The 21739-nt window shown below is 44.4% G+C and overlaps 1 protein-coding gene across 8 annotated transcripts in view; it reads left to right on the plus strand.

Moving 5' to 3' along the window:
* Positions 1–21739, plus strand: part of NINL (ninein like) — a 205455-nt gene that overhangs the window by 12708 nt on the left and 171008 nt on the right. For 6 of the 8 annotated variants that reach the window (XR_009248766.1, XM_058684661.1, XM_058684665.1 and 3 more), the window contains exon 1: positions 12535–12718. The exons of 1 other annotated variant lie outside the window; for it this stretch is intronic. The gene's annotated coding sequence lies outside the window, so the exon portion shown is untranslated. Of the gene's footprint in view, positions 1–12534; positions 12719–21739 lie in introns of those variants that run through there. One more of the 8 variants, XM_058684664.1, reaches the window with a different exon arrangement.

A 21739-nucleotide genomic window follows, 5' to 3' on the forward strand; every position in this document is an offset into this window, starting at 1 on the left:
TCCTAAAGATCCCTACTCCCACCTCCCAAATAGAAGTGAGGGAATTCCTAGGATCAGCCGACTACTGCTGCCTCTGGGTTCTAGGTTTTGCTGAGATCACCAGGCCCCTATATGAAGCTACCAAAGAGGGGAAAACATTTAAATGGGCTGAAAAAGAAGAAACTGCCTTTAATCAGTTAAAAAAGGCCCTCCTAAGTGCCCCAGCCCTGGGACTACCAGACATTACGAAGCCCTTCCACCTCTTTGTAGACGAACATAAGGGAATAGCAAAAGGGGTTCTAACTCAAGCCTTAGGCCCCTGGAACTGCCCAGTGGCTTACCTGTCTAAGAAACTAGACCCAGTGGCTGCTGGCTGGCCACCATGCCTAAGAATTATTGCGGCGACAGCACTCCTAGTTAAGGATGCAGACAAACTGACCCTAGGACAGGAGATCTGGATCACGACCCCACATGCCATTGAAGGGGTCCTGAAACAGCCTCCTGATAGATGGATGAGCAACATGTATGACTCATTACCAGAGCCTCCTACTCAACCCTCCATGAGTGCGGTTCCACCCCAGTGCAGCCCTCAATCCTGCAACACTGCTGCCCGACCCTGACCTAGGTGCTCCAGTACATGACTGTGTGGGAATCCTGGAACAAGTACATGGATTCCGGATGGACCTGACCGACCGGCCCCTCTCCGATGCTGAGGCTACTTGGTTCACCGATGGCAGCAGCTTTGTGCGAGACGGACACAGGTATGCGGGTGCAGCGGTGGTCACCGAAACGGACACCGTATGGGTGGAGGCTCTACCCTCCGGAACGTCAGCCCAGCGAGCAGAGCTCATAGTCCTCACCAAAGCGCTGATGCTGGGAGCTGGAAAACGGCTTAACATCTACACAGATAGCTGTTATGCATTTGCCACAGCTCATATTCATGGGGCAACTTATCAGGAGAGGGGGTTACTGACAGCAGAAGGACGGACTATGAAAAATAAGCAGGAGATACTTAACCTGCTTACGGCCTTATGGCTTCCTGCCAAGCTAGCCATTATCCACTGCCAAGGGCACCAAAAAGCTGATAACCCAGTAGCTAGAGGTAATTGAAAGGCTGACCAGGCAGCCAAGGCAGTAGCCCTTACTCCAGTCTCCACCATGACCATACAACTACTGGACCCGGGAGACCCAGTTTTACCAGACCAGCCCAAATACTCCCAGGAGGAGTTACAGCGGATCAAGAAACTCCCCATGGCCCAGGAGATAAAGGGATGGTGGTATACACCTAACAAGGAGCTCGTGCTGCCAGACCGGCTCGGAGTCTCAATATTAGAGCGCATGCATTGGTCTACTCACATGGGGGCCCGAAAATTAAAAGACTTAATCCGACATGCCGGAATCAAGATTCACCAACAGGACACCAAAATAGAGCAAGTTGTATCTGCCTGCAAAATCTGCCAACTCACCAATGCGAGGGCCACATCAAATAAAAAAGGAACCAGGCTCAGGCACCAGACCAGGAGCCCAATGGGAAGTCGACTTCACTGAAGTCAAACCAGGAAAGTATGGTTATAAATATCTTTTAGTATTTACAGGCACCTTCTCTGGCTGGGTGGAGGCATACCCAACCAAGCATGAAACAGCTCAGACGGTGGCTAAGAAGCTACTAGAAGACATCTTACCCAGGTATGGTTTTCCTGCCATGGTAGGATCAGACAATGGACCAGCTTTTATCTCGCAGGTAACACAGGCAGTAGCCAAGGCGGTGGGGGCAAACTGGAAATTACATTGTGCTTATAGGCCCCAGAGCTCAGGACAGGTAGAAAGAATGAATAGAACCCTAAAAAAGACCCTTACCAAATTAACCATGGAGACTGGTGGGGACTGGGTGACTCTCCTACCGTATGCCCTTTACCAGGTTAGAAACACTCCTTACACTCTGGGTTTTACTCCCTACGAGATCATGTTTGGCAGGCCACCCCCTGTTATTCCCAGCCTTCGAGCTGAACTTATTGCTGAGTTTAAAGATCAAGAACTTTTTCTTTCCTTGACAGGGCTCCAGAGGGCACACGAGGACATTCGGCCGCACCTCCATGCCATCTACGAGGCTGGCCTGATCCCGACACCTCATCAGTACAGGCCGGGAGACTGGGTCTACGTCAAGAGGCACCACCAAGAGACTCTCGAGCTGCACTGGAAGGGACCCTACATCGTGGTGTTGACAACCCCCACCTCTCTCAAGGTAGACGGCATTGCGATCTGGGTCCATCACACCCACGTTCGGCCAGTGGACCCCTCCTCGATCCGGAAGGACTTCGTCACGCGATGCGCCATCAGTCGGGACCAACACAACCCGCTCAAGCTCAAGCTACAGCGCATTCGACCCACCTAATATTGGTAACTCTGTTAACTCTGCTTGTCATTGCTCATGCTGCTGGGAGTCCCCACGCCCCCCAAAACATCACCTGGCAGATCATAGACACTAGCTCAGGGACAATACTTAATCAGACCTCCCAGAGCCACCCCAGGGACACTTGCTTCCCAGAACTTTGCATAAACCTCCAAACTCTGTTCCCCTTGTCACCATAAATGCAGCCGGTCCCATGATTGGGTCCCTAAGCTACATGACAAGGGGGGAATGAAAGGGTGGGCCTACGCAGGCCAACTCCATCTTGTTCTGTGTCCTTCACCTTGACCACACCTCCTCCCTTTGAGTAACCCCCCCCTCACCTGCCTAACAGGACTCGGACCCTTCCCCAGCCAATCGGCTGAGGCCATAGTCATTACCTCACCAACTGCCCCTAGGCCCCAATAAAACCTTTGTCCTTTTGAAACTCGCTCTCCCTCCCCGGTGTCTCACCGCTGCGTCGTCGGTGCAGGTAGGGGATTGAGCTTGAGCTAGCTTGAATAAAGGCTCTTTTGCTTTTGCATCAGACTTGGCTCCCTGGTGGCCTTTGGGGATCACGAATTCTGGGCATAACAAAATCTACATCTAGTAATTAGTGCTTTAGCCTCTTGTTAGATATCCAATGAATTCAATCTCAATTTATCGTGCAAGCAAAATTTTAATGGTTTAGGTTACCAAAGACTTTGAAAGCTATCTTAACAATTACCCATGAAAACTTTGAGACAGACAAAATTAACCATCACTTTAATTTCATCCTTTTGTTAACATTGGAACAGAGATAACATGAGCTTATTTGACCTTCAGCAAATCTAGGTAGAATAAAAGTTTGTTTTTGTTTTTGTTTTTTTAATGTTGATAAACGTCTTATCTCAAACCAACAAACTTAAATTAGCTTAAACACTGAATATGTTTTACTTGGGTCCACTAAGACAATTTGTTCCTCATGGTTAATTTTACCTGGAATGTTAGGGGGGAAATCTGAAATGGTTTCTTCTTCCTCTAAATCTAGGGTGGGAGGAGGAGCTGATGGTGCCTGATGCATTATGCAGGCTGCACCTCAGGTGGTGCAGAAAAAGAGGGGGAGAGGGAAGGCAGAAAAGGAGAGGTGCCAACAGAAGGCAGAGAAAGAGAATTCCCAGTTTGAAATCTTGTCAGCTCAGACAGAGGAGCAGACTCCAGGTTTTTGTTTTGTTTTGTTTTGTTTTGTTTTCCACTAGTGGAATTAGGCAGTCCATGTCAGTCTGGAGAAAACAGGAAAATTTCTCTGAAACAAAGGAGTTTCAGCAGCTGCTTGGAAATATTCCTTAAAGTCCCTGTTCTCAAGTAGAATAACCAGAGACAGTTGGCACTAATTATCATAGTCATTGACCCAGGGAATTAAGGAGAGACAAGTCCCCAAACACAGTCACATGGTGACTCCAACCTGCCGCCCAGCACCCAGCACCCAATGCCTTAGAGTTGCAGCTTCATTCCTCGTCCCTTGTGGAATTACTAGTGCAATTCTGGGAGGTGATTAGGCTCCCCTTCTGCCTCTTGGGGGCAGGTCTGCCAAAATGAATCCAGCTTCTTACCAGTCTGACGGGTGCTCCCTGAGCTGGTTCCTGGGCCTCACGGTTCCGTTGGCACCCAGGGGGTCCTTGCCCTGGCAGGCCGGGAGAGCTAGTCTCCTGTGGATTAAGTGGTCTGCTGGAGCCAGGCAAGGCTGCCTCTCCTGGCACCCCAAGGTTTACATCCCTGGTGGCAAAGGAGGTGGAAACGCACCATCTCTGAATCCCAGAGGAAAGCTTTCAAGTAATGTAGCAGGATTCTCACACAGAGAGTTGTGACACCAAGGCTTTTCTTTCAGAAGCAACTTTATTCCTAGTTGCACTGCTCAGCTGGGTTTGTACCCAAAGACTGAGCACCCAAATGTCACATGACATAGTTTTTTAAATATATTTTTCTATTTCTTTGTCTCCCATATATGGTAACACACATAAACATGCAGTCTGATTAAGTAGTCTCAGTTTACAAGGTCATGAGGGATGTCATCACATAGGCATATAGCCACGTTACCTTGAAGTTTTCTCTCCCTTTTTTTTTTTTCCTCTCTCCTTAGGGAAGGTACCCTACCATAGTTGTCCTTACATTTTGGTTTCTTAAACTTGAGGCATTTATAGGCTTAGGTTTTGGATTGTTCATGTAGACTGTTAGGGCATGAGAAACACTTCAATCTAATGGCCTCCTGGTTTAATTAATTTAACACTATAAAAACCCTCATTTGACTTCTCTTAGCTAGCTGAATTTAATGACACCTAATATTTTTACCAAAACCAGTCTGCGCTCAAAAAGAAAATAGACACTATTATAATGGCTAAAATAAAATAAACTAACAGCACCAACTGTTGACAGGGATGCAGAGGAACAGAAACATATTTATTGCTGGTGGGGAATGCAAAATGGAATAGCCATTTTAGAAAGTAGTTTGGCAACACTGTATACAGTTAAACAGAGACTTACCATACAACCCAGCAACCCCACTCATAGTTATCTATCAAAGTAAATAGAAAACATATGCTCAAACAACAACAACAACAAATTTGTATGGAAATGTTTATAGTGGCTCTATCCATAATCACCAAAAACTGGAAGTAACCAAGGTGTCCTTTAACAGGTAAATGGATAAAGAAACTGTAGAAAATTCATTCAATGGAATACTATTTAACAATTAAAAGGAATGAGCTACTGATATCTGCAACAACATGGATGATGAATCTTAGACTCATTTTGCAGAAGCCAACCCCAAAGCTTACATGTTATATGATTTCATTCATATGATATTTTGGTAAAAGAAAAACTGTAGGGATAGAAAACAGATCAATAGTTGCCAAAGATTGGGGAAGAGGGGAGCAGTCAACTGCCAAGAGGCCACATGGAGGAAGTTTTAGGGTGATGTAACTGTTATGTATGGTACTGGAGTGGTAGATATATAAGATACATTTGTTAATTTTGTAAAGCATGAGTTTTACTGTATGCAAATTAAAAAATAATCAACTAGCGGAGTGCCTGAGCAGGTGGCTCAGTTTGTTAAGTGTTCTACTCTTGATTTTGGCTCAGCTCATGATCTCATGATTTGTGAGTTTGAGCCCCACATCAGGCTCCCTGCTGATGATGCAGAGCCTGCTTGGGATTCTCTCCTCCCTCTCTCTCCACCCCTCCTGTGCACTCTCTCTTTCTCTCAAAATTAATAAAATATAAACTTAAAAAAGAGAAATTAACTAGGATGTGGAGGAACCAACATGAAAAGCAGACTGTAACAGGTGAATCTAACTGTATTGCAAATGTGTGATATAACCTCACTGAAGGGGATAAGGAAAAAAAAAAAGGTGGCCCAAGTAACTTTGAAAACTAGTATTTTGACTGGAAACTGTAAGTCCAAAGAACTGTACGTAAACACCATATTCTATCTTGTAAATTGTTTCTCACAAGTGTATGGGTTAATAATTCTGAAAGTAATTTACATCTATAATAGAGGTGACCAAATAAGTAAATAAGTAGTAGATAATAGGAGCCATATTTCTTACCATCAAAGAAAGAAGTTACAAAGAAGCAGGGTAAAATGCTAGTATGAAGCTTGTGGTGTTGGATTTAAGCTGGAGACATCAGTACAGACTCATGATCAATTTAATATGTAGACAGAGATAGATATATAGATGATAGATGATATATATAGAGAGATTTTGTAATTATGTGTTTATACATGGGTCAGTATATTTATATACATTTCCTAAAGCTATGCTATGGGTGCCAAGAAGCAGTGACATCCCCAGTAGCAACAAGCACACTTTCATCCAGATCTTGGTTTCTAAATACCATTCTCTAGTGAAACGACCCAGGGCTCCTTAGATACATGACTGATACTAGGGCTGAGGCAGAGAAAGTATTAGCTGAGCCTGGAACATCAAAGGCATGTGAAAGAGACACAGAAGCCAATCTGAAAGAGCTCCAATGGCCAAAGCTGGGAAAATTTGAACAACAAAATAAATAAGCACCACTAGATTATAACTGAGAGTATAAAATAAATATACATGAGTCCACACTGATATAAATAAATGAATGAATAAAGAAATAACACATGTAGATCCTCCCCTCTCTAGGAGGTAGAACTTAATCCTCTCCTTCGTAAGTGTAGACCAAATTTAGTAACTTTCTTACAAAGATCAGAGTATGGAAAGAGAAAATTTTAACTTTGGAGAGATCTGGCAGACACCATCTGAACCAAATAATCAAGATTAACATCACCAATAATGTTCAGGGAATGTCAGGTATCCCTTGATATGATCTAAGAGAAGTGCATTTCACCTCTGTGTATTTTTTTCCAAGACCAATAACACCAGTCAAAATCATTAGAAAACATCAAGCTGAGGGACATTCTATGAAATATCTGATCAGTGCTCCTCACAACTGTCAGGGTCATGAAAAACAGGGAAAGTCTGAGAAACTGTCACAGACTGGAAGAGACTGAGGAGACCTGATGACTAAATGCCATTTGAGATTCTGATTGGGATCTTGGAAGAGAAAAAGGACAACAGTGGAAATACTCCTGAAGTCCAAGTGAAGTGTGGAATTTAGCTAACAGTAGTGTCAGCAGCTAATCACCTGATTCCAATCTTTGAACCATGGTTGTGTGAGATCTTAACATTAAGGGAAATGGGTGAGAGGTATACGGGAAATCTGTATTATCTTTGCTACTATCCTATAAATTTAAAATTATCCTCAAATAATAAATTCTTATTAAAAGAAGAAAAGTAGAATTTACTGAAAGGGTCAGATATATTCAGACTGAGTTAAACTGGGCATATGTGGATTGTCAACAGTTATCAAAGGGTAATGAAGCAACAACATCCACAAGTGAAAGTATTTTCTAAATGTACTGAGGTCAGCACTTAGCCATGACTCCCAGGGAATGTTCTAAGAACCTGAAAGTGGCAACATTTTCCATTAAGGATAAAAGTACATTATAAAATAAAGTTCTCTGTTAAATCATGTGATTGCTATTGTTGTCATTGTTAATTGAAATAACCATGTAAAATGAATGTAAACTAACAACACCATAAAACAAATGCAGTATTCTGTGGCCATCTGTCAAAGCCCAGCCATCTGAGGGTGTGCTGACATTTCTCAACTCCCTATACCACACTAGAGTTCACAGATGACAATCTCATGATAGGCTATTTAAGAAAAATTAGGATGTCTATATCACAGACAAAAACTGTGCATTTCCACTCCACATTAATTGAAACAATCATCAGAAACATAAAATCGACACTAGAATTCAATAAAATAATGAACCCTTACATTTACCAGGCTTTCTACAACATCCCTTCCCATCCCATCTCTCTGTTATGGGGGATATAAATGCATAAAAATCATGTCTGATTGTGGGAGCTTTCAATCTAGTTAGGACTCAAACAAGAAGGACCTACCAGAGGAACTTCAGATTGTGACACAAGACTTAAAGAACAGATCAGGACATGAGAATGAATGGCACAAAACAGAATAGGACTGTTTACTCAATGGATGGGATAGACAGTGGGCACTGTGGGGGTCTTCTCAGAAGTGGCCAGTTTTGAGCACAACCTTGATGAATAGATAGACTTGAGTAGATAGAAAGGAGGGGAGGTATGTCAAAAACATAAAGGCAAGAGTGCAAAGAGCACTCTTAAGAGGCAGCTCATACATGGCTTTGTTGGAGCCATGGGGCAAGTGATAGGAGAAGTTGGAAAGGTGAACTAGGATGTCAGTGAAGGATTTTGGATGTGGGTCAGTGAATCTGGGTTCCACCACCTAGTGAAGATGGAATCATCAAAGGCCTTGAGGAAAGGAATACATGTTAAAGCAGGTTTGGGGAAAGATTAAGGTCATTCTATCATAACATAGAAGAGACATGAAAAGAGAAAAATTTGGAAGGCAGGGGCTGTAGGTTTCACATGATAAGACACATGTTATGAGTAGTCTTCGGAACTCTGGAGCCATGGATTTTCTCTCTCATGTCTCAAGGTGGTCACATTGGTCCCCCTGTGTCTTGAATCAGTAATGTTTCTTCTTTCTCTTGCATCCTTAGTCTCTCAAGATGTCAAGCATGCTCTGGAGACAAAGTGACTAGACATGATGAGAGATTATAGGATAAGACAAACTATGCAATAGGATTTTCCAGCTTCAGTTACTGACCTATTGCTGTTTGTTTTTCTTTTAAACACAGACTATGGACAAGATGATATGCTTCTAAATGAGAGTACTGGAAGTTACCTCTGAGCCCCATCTCTGGTTAATTTGACACAATACTCAGTTTATAAGACAATTTCAATTGTTTCCTTAGTAAGTCATGGTGAGGAGAAAGCACTTAATGTCTCACTGAGGTATTGGCAACAATGCAATTTCACCTTCCACTTAAGCAAGATACTTTGGAGAGACTTCTGGTTTTCATTTCTCTTTGCCTCTAACTCCAAGTAGTTTGTAACTTCTTCTTATATTCCAGCCATATCTGCCCCTTTAGCCACTTTCCCAGCTAAAATATCAGGTCACTTCCTGCCTGTTTTTTTCTAGCTGAGTTTACAGCCGTCATCGTGAAACCACCATTTTCTGCTCTATCTTTGTTACTTGTCTTATCTGACCCCAGTCACCCAACCCTGGGTTGGGTCCTCCCATTTTTCTCTCACTTAATAGATCTTCTGATGTTTGTAGACTATTTCTTATGCTTAGAAAGTGGGTGGTGACGGTTACCACATTTAGAGAAGAAGACTCAGCACTACAGGTGGTTGGAGCTGTGCAGTTGGTCCAGGACAGTAGACAAAAGAAGGAGAGGGGCATGCTTAACAGCATTCTCTAAACAATCTAAGGAAAATAATTTTAATGGCTGTGAGGCTTAAAATAGGATACCTGAATATTTTTATACAATTGTGGTGAAGATTGCTAGTTGACCCCAGTTATCCACTTTTTTTCTCCTTAGGGTTAAAGAATATTTACCTGGGCACATGGTCACTCTGATTAAAGATAATTATCTTCGCAGCAGGCTCCCCTGGGAACTTAGTATCATAAACTGGAATCTGTCAGGACCTTGGCTATGTATCCTGTAGCTAGAACACTTCTGCATGGTATGGCCTGCCACTGTGCCCTCTGCTGGCTGAGGAGGGTCCCCAGCACATCAGAAGGCCTCCAGCCTCACTCAGAGCAGGTCTGGAAAACCTCATAATCCAGAGCATGGCATGAGCTCCACTCACCAGTCTCCTCTGGTTGCCTTTCACTCTGTGTGGAGTTTGCCACTTGCAGGCAGTTGTAATTTTCACTCATCCTTGGTGCCCCCCTCCTTTTCCTACCTTGTTCCCCTAGAGCCTCACTTTTATCCTGCCTCTTCCCCATCAGTCATGTTGCCCCAGGTCCTCACATTCTTTAAAGTGAAGTCCCTACAAAACACAGGTGTAGACCTTCCTCATGCTAGATCACAGTGCAGCTCATTTAATCATTTTGATATATTGTTGTGCTGGTAAAACTTCCCCTTCTGCATCAGGGGTGAAAGGATGGAGTTGAGGTGTGGAGAAGCATCATTAACAAAGGTCAAAGAGGGAGACAGTCCAGGTCCAGCATAGCCCACTCTATCCTTTAGCCAGCACAAACAACGTTTGCTGGATTCTAGGCATGGGGGTGAGGTAAAGAAAAAAGATAATCCTTGCTCACAGGAGCTAAAAAATTAGCAGAAGAGAACATCAGTAGAGACTATCAAAGTAAAGAGTGATACAAGATTGGATAGAAGTGAATATGAGTGTCCTAGGATGACAGAGGAAAGGAAGCAAACACATGGTCGGAGGAGTTTCTGTGTTGAGAGCTGAAGCTGACTGACAGGTAACCAGGGGGTTTGCAAAGCTTTGGAAAAAAGACAGCCTGTGGTCTGTTTCATTTTCAGAGAACTAGGTGGCCCTGCTGACCTGAAGACTAGATGAGAATGGACTAGGGGTGGGGGCAGGGGGCTGGAAAAGTGGCAGGGCTAGGTCTAGAAGGAAGGATCTGTTAAATAATTTCAGCAGAAGACCTGGAAGGGCTTTAGGCAGAAAAGGGACAACACAGGCATACGTTTTGCAAAGCACATCTGGCTGCTGTACAGAGACAAGTACAAAATGCAGACAGTGGTCTTTAGGGCTTTAGCAATCCTCAGGAGGCATCTGGAGGGCCTGACCCAAGGAGAAGGTGTGGCTGGGATTTGACTGTGTGTGTGTGTGTGTGTGTGTGTGTGTGTGTGTGAGAGAGAGAGAGAGAGAGAGAGAGAGAGAGAGAGAGAGAAGATACACAGAAATCTATAGGACTTGCAACTGAGACAATGTGAGGAGATGGAAGGGCTGTGACCTTCACCAACATGGGGAATCCACAAGAAGAAACATATCACAGGAGAAAAATAAATATTTCAGTTTGAGACTTGTTGACTGGTTGGATTTGAACTGCTTGTGGGATATGGAAGTGTAATATCCAGTTGGTAGTTTGATGTTTGGGGTTTTAAGAGAGAAAGAGAGTGAGGACCAGAGTGAGAGCAGGGTAGAAATACTAAGGACTACTATTCAATCATACTTAAGAGAGGACAGGGGGAAGCACCCAGAAACTAGGCAAAGAGAGCAGGGAGCCAAGTCTAGGACCTTACAAATGAAAATATTTAGGGATGAGGAAAGGAAGACCACAAGGGAGCATTGGGAAGGAATAGAGAAGCCAATGGACAAGTAGGATGGCTGTGTCAGGGGCCCAGAAGGCAGCTGGCTCGTGCCCTGAAGCCACAAAGATAAGAAATGAAGACGATCCTGTTGATGTGATGACTGGAAGGATAGTTGGGACATTGAGAGCACTGCAGGGAGGAGGGAGAAGGGGGATGCAGCCCCAGGTCTTAGCTCAGCAGCACCTGCTGGTCAGAGCATGTGCAAGTTCTGGGATCAGATTTTGGGACCTGAAAGCTATATGGATCCCAGCATGCTATTTAACCACTTAAGCTTTATTTCCCCTACTCTGTAAAATGACAATGTTTTAACTGTGTCCTGGGATCATTGTGAGAATTAAAATGAGGTTGTGCATAGAAAGAACCCAGCATAAAATGAGTAACTGTCGTTGCATAGGCCAAAGTCTTGGAGTCACCCTTTCTCTCTCACAACCCACCTCCAATCTGTAGGCACTTTCCGTCTGGACCACCCCAAATACCACATATTCTGTATCTGACCACTCCTCATCCCCTCCACCCTGGTCCAGGGCCACCCTCAACTCTCAGCCTAATTACTGCCATCACTTCTTAATGGTCTCCTTACTTCAACCTTTGCTCTCACCCCTGCCCTTGCTCTAACCCAGTGACCAGAGTGATTTTAAGTCAGACCACAAGTTCCCTCTACTAAACAGTCTCAGAGTAGGAGCAAAGTCCTTACAAGGGGCAGCAAGGCCCTATACCTCTCACCTATCTCTCACTTCTTTCTCGCCTCACACACCACACTCCTCCCATACCACTCTTCCCAGCCACAAAGAAACTCACCCTGTAGACTCATCTTCTAGACTCAAGGCCTGGCCAGCTGTTCCCTGGGACTGCTGCCTGTTTCCCTCACTCCTTTCTGGCCTTCACTTAAAATGTCACTGTCTCTCTGACCTTCCCTGGCCAACTTCCTGCACTCCTTAGATCATCTCTTGTATATTTCAGTTAAGCTTTTAAGTTGTATTCTGGCATGTAAACTCCATGAGGGGCCGGGACTTTTCTTTCCCAATTCTCCCCACATGGTTACTGCTCCATGGGACTACGCCTGGCACTACTAGTACATGCTCAAGAAAGATTTCACTTGATATATGATGGAAAGACAGGAACCATTAGTTTTATGTCTTCCAGTTTCCTCAACTGCGAATTTGGAGTATTAACTACTACCTGGCCTGCCTCCTCGGGTTGTTCCCAGAAGAGGATGCTGGAGCAAGGACTTCGAACAGCCAAACCCCACAGCAAACACTTCGCTGAAGGTGAGCTGCGCCTGGAGGCGGTGGAGGAACCCCCACTCGCCGCACCCAAACCCGCCCACCCGCTTCGCCCCGCCCCGACGCCCGCACGCCCCGCCCATTCGGCCCCCACCCAGCCCCCGCCCGCTCCGCCGGCTCGGATGGGGCCCGCCGCGCCCGGCGCTAGGAGGCCTAGGGGGCGGTGCCTAGAGGCTGCGGGAACACGGCGTCGGGGCCTCCAGACACAAAGAGCTGCTGGCAGGACGCAGGGTGCATGCAGTGCGCGCGCCAGCGCCCTTGGCCCGCTCCATTGTGTCCCAAGCGCGGGGGAGACCAGAGGCACCCACTGCCCAGGTGAGCTTGGCTGGGGCGGGGCTGTGGGGCCCGCGCCTCCGCCGCACGTGCGGCCCGCCCGGCTGCGAGCACCCTGGTTGGGGCCGCGGAGAGAAGCCAGTGTCTCGCGGGCTGCGCCCCAGGCAACAGGCTTGTGGGAACTAGCGGGGCCGGGGTCCTGCGACTCTGAGCGGGGCGGGGTCGTAGGGAGAACCCTACGGTACCCCTCCGCCCTCGCCTCGGCGCCCAGAACCGGCTCCTTCGCGGGGTCCGGGTCCTCCCTTCCCCTCTGGGTAAGGGGCCCCAGGTTGGGTAAGTCTGACATGCTAGCCTCCTTTTTCCGTCACTTTGGAGGGCTGGTGCAGGGGTCACTTTAAAAGAACGTATCCGCGGGAATCCCGCTGTTCCACCAAACCTTTGAAAACTAGGTTCTACAGTCGTTTCCGTTCCTGCAGTTTGCGTGGTCCTCGGAACGAGTTTTGCAGCTATTTGGCCCCTCTGCTGAAGTGGACGCTAACCTTCTGGCGAGCAGTCCGGCATCGGGGAGAGGGCAGTGGCCCTCACTGATGATGCCGAGGTTAAACGGTGTAGCGAAAGCCGCGGCCGCAACTGCGGCGCTGACTTTTCCTTCCCCGACGCGCAGCTGCCGGGTGCCCTGGCCCCTGGAACGCCCACAGCGCCGCCGTGTCCCTCAGCCTCTCCCATCACCTGCAGAGCTCGAGGCCTGGTTCCTCTGAGCAGGCCAAGTTCTCCACAGAATGATCTCCTGTAGATAAGATTGCATCCTTCTATGTAGGAAGTTTTTAGGGTGTACCTTTCTTTTGTTGTATCGCGAGTTTGCGCTTGGGAAAACGGTTTGAAACACGCCATTGTCAGGGACTATAAAGTCTGTTGGAAATTTTATGTGTCCTACCAATTGTTTGGCAGGATCGTCCTTTTCCTCCCATTGGTGGGCTCAGTCACAAATCTCAGTAGGAGTCTGTCTAATCTCTTCTGGTGTTTCACACTCATAAATCATGCCCTGGAGACTTAGGCCAAGCCGTCCTACAGTGGGGGGTGGGAATGGGGTCCAAAGAAAGAACTGTGGAGCTGGAGGGCTTGGAGAGGGTCAAGTGTTGCTCAGGGTTTCACCGCCAGCACTGTCAATAGGTGGGAGGAATTATGGGTGACCATGAGTTTTTCTTAAAGGCCTTTACCACGTTTTCCACATTGGACTTCGAAATACTTTTCAAAGCAGAAAATTAAAAAAAAAAAAGTTCAGTTAAAATTTGTTAAATAAGACGCTAAGCAGCCCCACAGTTTTATGAACTGTGTGCAAGAGTATGTATCCTAAAAGAAAAATGCTAAGGCAAAGAAGCAGTGTATCACTGTGCTGTGCCTTTTGTTTGGCTTACATACATATCATCTGTTGGTGGTTTAAACTGTTACAGATTGAACTAGCCTGTACTGGCAAATAGAAGTGGGTCTTCTGTGCTTACATATGTGTGTGTGTGTGTGTGTGTGTGTGTGTGTGTGTGTGTGTATCTATCTATATATAGATATATATATTTATAATTCAGATTCAATAAAAAATAGAGGATAATCATTTTTGCAGAATGAGAAAATAACAAGCCTTCTCCGAAGAACCTGAACTTCATGTAACATTTAACACCATCATATTAGAAAAAGAACATATCACAAAGGAAAAGTTAGGGTTTCAACATTTTTTAAGTTGTGGACTTCATATAATCTTTGCTGGAAAACCGTTTTTCTTTAAGTCCTATTTATCTCTTTACATTGTGATTTGCAGGGCTGCTCAGAGGTGACTTAACTGACACAGTCATTTGCCAACAGTATGTTGAAATCCCTTAGTGTTAGTGTGTCTTTTGTTCTACTCCTTAGTCCTTATGAACATTTGGTGGTGAAAAAGAGTAATAGTAGAGTTGCAAAATTCTAACTAAATATTCAAAGTATTCAGAGTATTCACCCTTTTATGGTGAGTGACTTTAAGTGCTAGTTGTGGAGGGTCATTTTGTGTGTGGGGGTGGAAGATGGAACATGTGGCATTTGAGATTTGGGTATGTGAGAGGAGAGATCCCTCTAACCATATTCTTTCTACCTTGGACACTTACCTTTGGATTTTACTATGAACAGGTCGCTGCTAGGTATCTCTCTCCCTCCCTGGCTCAAGAAAGGTCTATAATAAGGAGGCAAAAACAGTTTCCTGGCCTCACATTTTGAACTAGAAGTTTCAGAGGGGTAGTCAGGGGGAATTGTGTGGCTCCTGACTAGAAGGGGAACAGTGCCCTCTGACTTAGAAGGGCAACACTAAGGCCACATCCACTTTGCTCTTGATTCCATGGTCATTCTGTAACAGGTTGAGTGGCAGTGGCTGTAACTGAACTTTAGATTTGGGCTTAGCTCAGTCCTTGGCTTCAAGTACAAATTAAGAATTCAGGCTTAAGGCCAGATATTTGGTTAATCACAAGCAGGAGGCCAAAACTTTGGGTCAGACTCTACCTGGAGCTATTTGGAGGGCAGCAGTAGCAGAAGGCTTTCCATTCCCCATCCTTGGGTTAACCTTGAGCCTCCTGGTGAGACTTCTCCACTGAAGGATTCTAAATGTTGTATTTTGTTTGTTTTTGTGAACCCAGGAGTCTTTTGGGTGGCGTTTTGTGTTTTTAACATCTTGATGAAAGTTAGAGCATGCACCTGCTTCTGCCTAGTTGTACTCATCTGTTTCTCTGAACACTGGGTTCTCTGAACCCTCTTTAACCCTTCCTTAAACTTTAAGAGATAATGGCTTCTTGTTTCTCAAAGATGGGTACATAGTCTCCCTTGAGTTGGAATCCTTGGTTTCTCAAATAAACATCCTCCAGGTAATTCTAATACACTCAAGTTTGAGAGGCACTGGTATATACCAGCTTTTGTGCATTGACTTGCTTTGTATTTCATGAGAGGAAAGTAGCAGAACCTTTTATGATGTGACAGCGGCTCTTATAACCCAGTTATCTTATTTTGGGATCTTCTTTGTTTAATAAGTTAATATTTTGATATTGGAACTTCTCAAAGTGGTTGTTTATTGTTATTGTTAAAGATCTGAAGGAAAATCTCTCTTGATAATGTCTAGTTTTTTCACTGAAGTGAAAACTTTTACATTTGTGGATGCGTATCAATTGAGATGTTTTTAGGTACCAGTGATGGAAAACCCAACTCATGTGGATGGAACTGGAGGGTATTATGCTAAGTGAAATAAGTCAGTCAGAAAAAGATAATCATGTTTTCACTCATATGTGGAATTTGAGAAACTTAACAGAAGACCATAGGGGAAGGGAAGGAAAAATAAGTTACAGAGAGGGAGGCACATCATAAGAGACCCTTAAATATAGAGAACAAACCAAGGGTTGATCGGAGGGTAGGGGAGGATGAGCACTGGGTGTTGTAAGTGATGAATCATGGGAATCTACTCCCAAAGCCAAGATTACACTGTATACCCTGTATGTTAGCTAACTTGACAATAAATTAGTTAAAAAAAAAAAAAAAGAAAGAAAGAAAAAGAAAAGAAAACCCAACTCAGTCTTGGCTTAAACAAGTAGGGAAGTCCTGGAAGGAAAGTATAGGACTTCAGGATGAGTTGTTCCAGTGGCTGAATCAGCAACTGGGGGCCTAGGTTGCTCCTCTTTCACACATGTTGGTGGTGGCTGTTTTACATCTGAAGGAAGAGGGAGGTTGGTTTCTGTGTCTCTTCAAGAATAAGGAGTAACACATTCAGTAGCCTTCTGGACCATGGAACCAGTCATCAGCTGTAAGGGGGCTCACCTTGGTCTGTGACAGGCCTCATACTTCCCTGTTGCTACTCCAAGGAGGCAGGGTGCATGGGAGCTGTGGGAGGGCATTCTGTGGGTACCTAATCACTGGAGAGCTAGTGTAACTCACTGCACAGGTAGAGTATGTCCTCTGGGCCCTCTGCATGGCTTGTGCATTGGTCATGCTGATGTCAGAAATGGATCGCTGGTCTCTTGGTGATTTGATTTTAAATTGAGCTCTTATTGTGTGCCAGGCTCTGTTGTCTGTTTTTGGTAAATTCTTCCGTGTAGTGCTCACAGCAGTCTGCTGAGCTGGGACATGCTCTTGTCCCCATCTAGAAGACAGAGGCTTGCTACCTGCTATGTTCAGAATCACATGGCATTGAAGGGTGCACAGGGATCTAGACAGGTTCTCTGCAGATTCCATGCCTTCTAGCCTGTGAGATTTCCACCATATGTCACTGCCTAAGCAACGAGATCATTTCTGTACATGAAAAAGAAAGTCAGGAGTTTTCAGTGCTGATAAAAAACTGACTTCCACAGTCTGTCTAGATATGTGAGGTGAGGGGGAGGTAAGGGAATTAGCAAGTCAAATTCCATTTGTAAGCAAGAGTTGTGCTTTGCATTGGTGGGCACCATGTGTGTGCATGCTCATGGAAATAAATTTAAAAAGATGAGTCTGATGTTAGGATTGGGAGTGTAGCCACCGTGTGGTCCTGCCAGGGCAACTTCCTAGGAGTGCCGTTCACACCAGGGGCCTGTGGAGTCTCCTTCAGGGTCACAGATGGCATAAAGCCATAAACACAAGAACCAACATGAAGTAATATAATGAAGCATTCACTGATTTAGAGTTTAATTTAAGGGCACAGGAATTTTGTAAATAGTTATACATTACTTAAAAATCAAAAGGGTAGTCTGCTCTGTTAGACTTTAACAACAGGTTGCCACAGCCCAGGGAGAGCTCAAGGTATCCAGAACGTATTTACCTGCCCTGGCTATACACAGGTGGCCTGAGGAGGGAGGGGTTAGGACTGCCAGTGCATGTGGACTCCAGGCTTCTGGCTGTGTTCATGAACATGGACAAAAGTGGGCAAGAGTAGGCAGCACCACCAGGTCCTCGGCTGGGGAGAAACTACAGAACAGAAGAGCCTCCTCCTGACATAGTCAGGGTATGCATGTCCCCATGTGGATGGGGAATAAAACTGAGAGCTCATTGTCCCCGTGATAACAGGGAGGGTAGTACCTTCTGCCTGAAGGAAGCTGATTCCTAAGGGCCAGCTGGAGCTCAGCCAGTTAGCTCCTTGGGTTCAGGTGACTGCTTTTGTGGTCAGACTTCAGTGCGGTCACCACTCCCCAAGGACCTAAATGAAGGGAAGTAATGGTGAGTTTGCCTCTTGACTTGGCTAGAAACATAGATGCCCAATTTCTAAACTCCACGATCACATTAGTGGCCTGCTCATAAGAACCGAAGTGCCAGTAGCACTTCTCAGAAAACTGCTTCAAACAGGATGTTTGCAGGGGTCCTTCCTAATTCAAATTTAGCCAGTCCTGCTTTGTAGCAAAAGTGTGGCTTTAAAATTAAGCAGTTCTTGGGGCGCCTGGGTGGCCCAGTTGGTTAAGCGGCCGACTTCGGCTCAGGTCACGATCTCACAGTCCGTGAGTTTGAGCCCCGCGTCGGGCCCTGTGCTGACAGCTCAGAGCCTGGAGCCTGTTTCAGATTCTGTGTCTCCCTCTCTCTGACCCTCCCCCGTTCATGCTCTGTCTCTCTCTCTGTCTCAAAAATAAATAAACATTAAAAAAAAAATTTAAAAAAAATAAATTAAGCAGTTCTTGACACATTTTAAATTATTTTTGAATTTTTATTATTTCAACTTGTACACATAAAGACTTTGATGTAGATTTTATTAAAATTCTCATAATTCAAATTCTTTTTTTTTTTTAATGTTTATTTATTTATTTTGGGAGAGAGGGAGAGCGAGAGCATGCACATGACCTCAGGAACCCTGAGATCATGACCGGAGCCGAAATCAAGAGTTGGATACTCAACCAACTGAGCCACCCAGGCGCCGCATTATGAATCAACTTCTTATAAAAGGTAGCTGGCCTGCTTTGGATGCTGTCCTAGCTAAGTGATGAAAATTAAAGATAACCTGTAAAGAGACAGTGTGTGCCTCCTGATGAGAGGTACTGAGAAGGATGCTACCTCGCCCACCTCACCCTGGGGGTATTCCCGCCATAACCTGAGTCTCTGTGTGGAGACATCAGACAAACTCCATTTGTGTGATGTTCTACAGAGTAAATAACTGACTTCTATAGTCTTTAGTTATTTTAAGGTAAAAAAAAAACATAAAGACTGAGGAACCATACTAGTTGAAAGAGGACTAAAAGGACCTGACACCTGTGTACACTACTTGATTGGAGTCAGGAAGTGGGCAGGAGAGCTGTAAAGGACATTATTGGGACAATAGACAAAATTTAAATGTTAGTGATGTGATACGTTTCCTGAATTTGATCATTGTACTTATCACTATGTCCTTCAGTTTAGTAAGTGCAGTATGAAATAATCTGAGGAAGGAGAGACAGAGTTGGAGAGAGCAAATGATACAGTGGGTGTGATAAATGGGGCAAAGTGAAAACAGTTTATTGGTGAAGCTCCAGGCATAAAGGGTATTTGGGAATTGTATGTACTGTTCTTGTTATTTTTCTATAAAGTTGATATTATATCAGAATAGAAAGGTACAAAAACAGATGTCTACCCTGTGTATACTGCAATCTAAATACCTCACTTTAATTTTTCATGTTACAATGTCTCTGAATTTGGGATGCCTTTTGAAGTCAACACTGTCTTAGCATTGTGTCAGATTGGATAGCAGTTTTTCTTTTTTAGTCATTGGTCTTAGAATCAGTGGCATCTTGGATTTGATGAACTGTGGTATTTTCTCTGGCTTTATTGTCTGAAGAGGTGGGAAAAAGAAGACAGTCCTTCTAGTGGTTTCGTGTGACAGCTTTCCATTCCCTCATGCTTCACACTCGGCCAGACATCCAGGTGCCTTTGCTCATTTCCCCTCCACGCCTCATTGATATTTCAAACTCAACACATTCCAGGCTGAATGTCTGTCTTCACCTCTACCACTTTAAACTGCTCTTCCTTTGTTTCCTGTTTCAGGGAGCAGAAACATAATTTTGAGACAGTGATGGCCCTGGAATGACCCCGTGGGAAGAGCATAGGGAACTGTTCCCTTTGCATGAGTGAGATAGGTTGATGTGAGGCCCTTACCTAGTCTTACCTCAGGATGGATACTAGTTTTAGTGCTGCCCATTTCTTGAAGTGTCTTTGGGCTCCAAATGTCTGTGCCTTATTTTCCCCATTTTTTTTTTTTAAGTGAGAATGGCTTTCCCAAGTCTGTTAAGATAATAGACAAGGCAACTTAAAGTACCATAAAACTCCAAAATTCTGTGACTTAAAATGAGAGAGCTTTTTGATAAGACTTTTATACTAGAATCATTCAAATAGCTGATTCCTGTTAAGCAGATGACCCTGAGCTCATGTGTCAGTGAAGGCCAGGCTTGTGGCTAGGCTCCTGCTTCTTGACTCCTAGCACTTGCTCCCGGATTTCTTTCCTGTTCTGGGTCCAGTTCTGGGGGGAGACAGGGTGGGATTGATTTTTACACTTGGTGCTCACAGAGACCACCAGGCACAGGCACGTTTCATAGAACTTGTAGTGGCCTGGTGCTCCCAAGCTCCTCTCTGCACTGGGGCCACTGGTCCCTGCAGTGTTGGAAACCTCCGTGTCAGTGCATCAAGTTTCATTAGCTCTTGAGCCCCATGTGTGTCAGACTTGGAAATGGTTCCATCCCAAGGCTGGCTGGTTGCGTCAGCCCAGGATTATAACATTTTATTTTAGTTTATTTTGTTTGGCATGAACTTCAAGCAACTGGAATAGCAAAATAACGGTGATTTCTCCATGACCTGGTTTCTTGGACTGCTGTGTTTCATCTTCATTAAAGATGAGTTTCTTAGCAATTCTGAATCTGCTTTTTTGGTCACTGAGTTCTTGATATTGACACTGACCTTCACAGCAGGCTGATTTCTTGGAAGTAGAAACCAAAAATATTCAATCCACTGTCAGATTCTGTGGACTTTTAAATATGTGTAAGGAACAGAGAGGATCAACATGTGCCTTTAGCTCTTAATTGCATGCTGGAATTTCAGATGTGAAAGTTAGGACAATAATGAGTTGGGGAGACTGTTATGGTTTTCGAAATAAATGTTATCAGCTGTGTTATTTTATTCTCTTTTTTTGTTTGTTTATTTTGAGAGAAAGCAAGAGAAATGCACATGTGTATTCATGGGAGGGATGGAGAGAGAAGAATCTTAAGCAGGCTCCACACTCATTGTGGAGCCTGACACTGGGCTCAATCTCACGAACCCTGAGATCATGACCTGAGCTGAAATCAAGAGTTGGATACTTAACCAACTGAGCCATTCAGGCACCCCTCTCTTATTTTCTATTTAGCCAACATGAAACAAAGGTTATACCCTGGTTCTGGTGAAGAGAAGGTGTCTCACTGTTTCATAGCAGATGAATAAAAATGAGTTGGGACATGGAATGTTTGGTTGAAGTATTGCTTTGTAATTTGGGGGACTATTCAAGTTAATGTTCTTTCCTTGTAATTAGGTTTAGTAATATAAAATTTTTGTATAACATTAGGACTTTCTGGTTTGGTTTAGAGCTGGAGGAGACATTTCCCCAAATATTCTGGACATGGAAAAACTTTCTTTTAAATATTAAAATTATTTTGTGTGTTTGGATATTATTAATAGGCATGAGGCAAAATGTAAAGGTTGGTAGTTCTAACTGGAGTTAGACCTCAGTGTGTGTTCAGTTACCAGCTCTGTGACTTTGGACAAATTACTTCACCTCTCTGTGCCTAGATATCATCACCTTTAATATGGGGATGACAATGGTGCCTCCCTCCCAAGGCTAAAAATTCCCAGGTGCTTAGGAATGTGCCCATTATGTGGTGAACTCAAGAAATACTAGTTTTCTATTATCAAAAGATTATGTAGCAAAAGTGAGGACCCTACTGAGGGGTCAGAAGTAGAGACCTCTTTCCAATGGCTCTGTGCAAAGAGTAGACACCAGGACTTTCACATCTGGAAGTAGAGTGTTAGGAAAATCTCCTAGTGCCCTTTTTTATTTTTATTTTTTTCCCTCAACCTTTAAGGTCACTTGACCGAAATAAAAATAAATAG

Source organism: Neofelis nebulosa, chromosome 9 (genome assembly GCF_028018385.1).
Source record: "Neofelis nebulosa isolate mNeoNeb1 chromosome 9, mNeoNeb1.pri, whole genome shotgun sequence".
Taxonomy (NCBI): domain Eukaryota; kingdom Metazoa; phylum Chordata; class Mammalia; order Carnivora; family Felidae; genus Neofelis; species Neofelis nebulosa.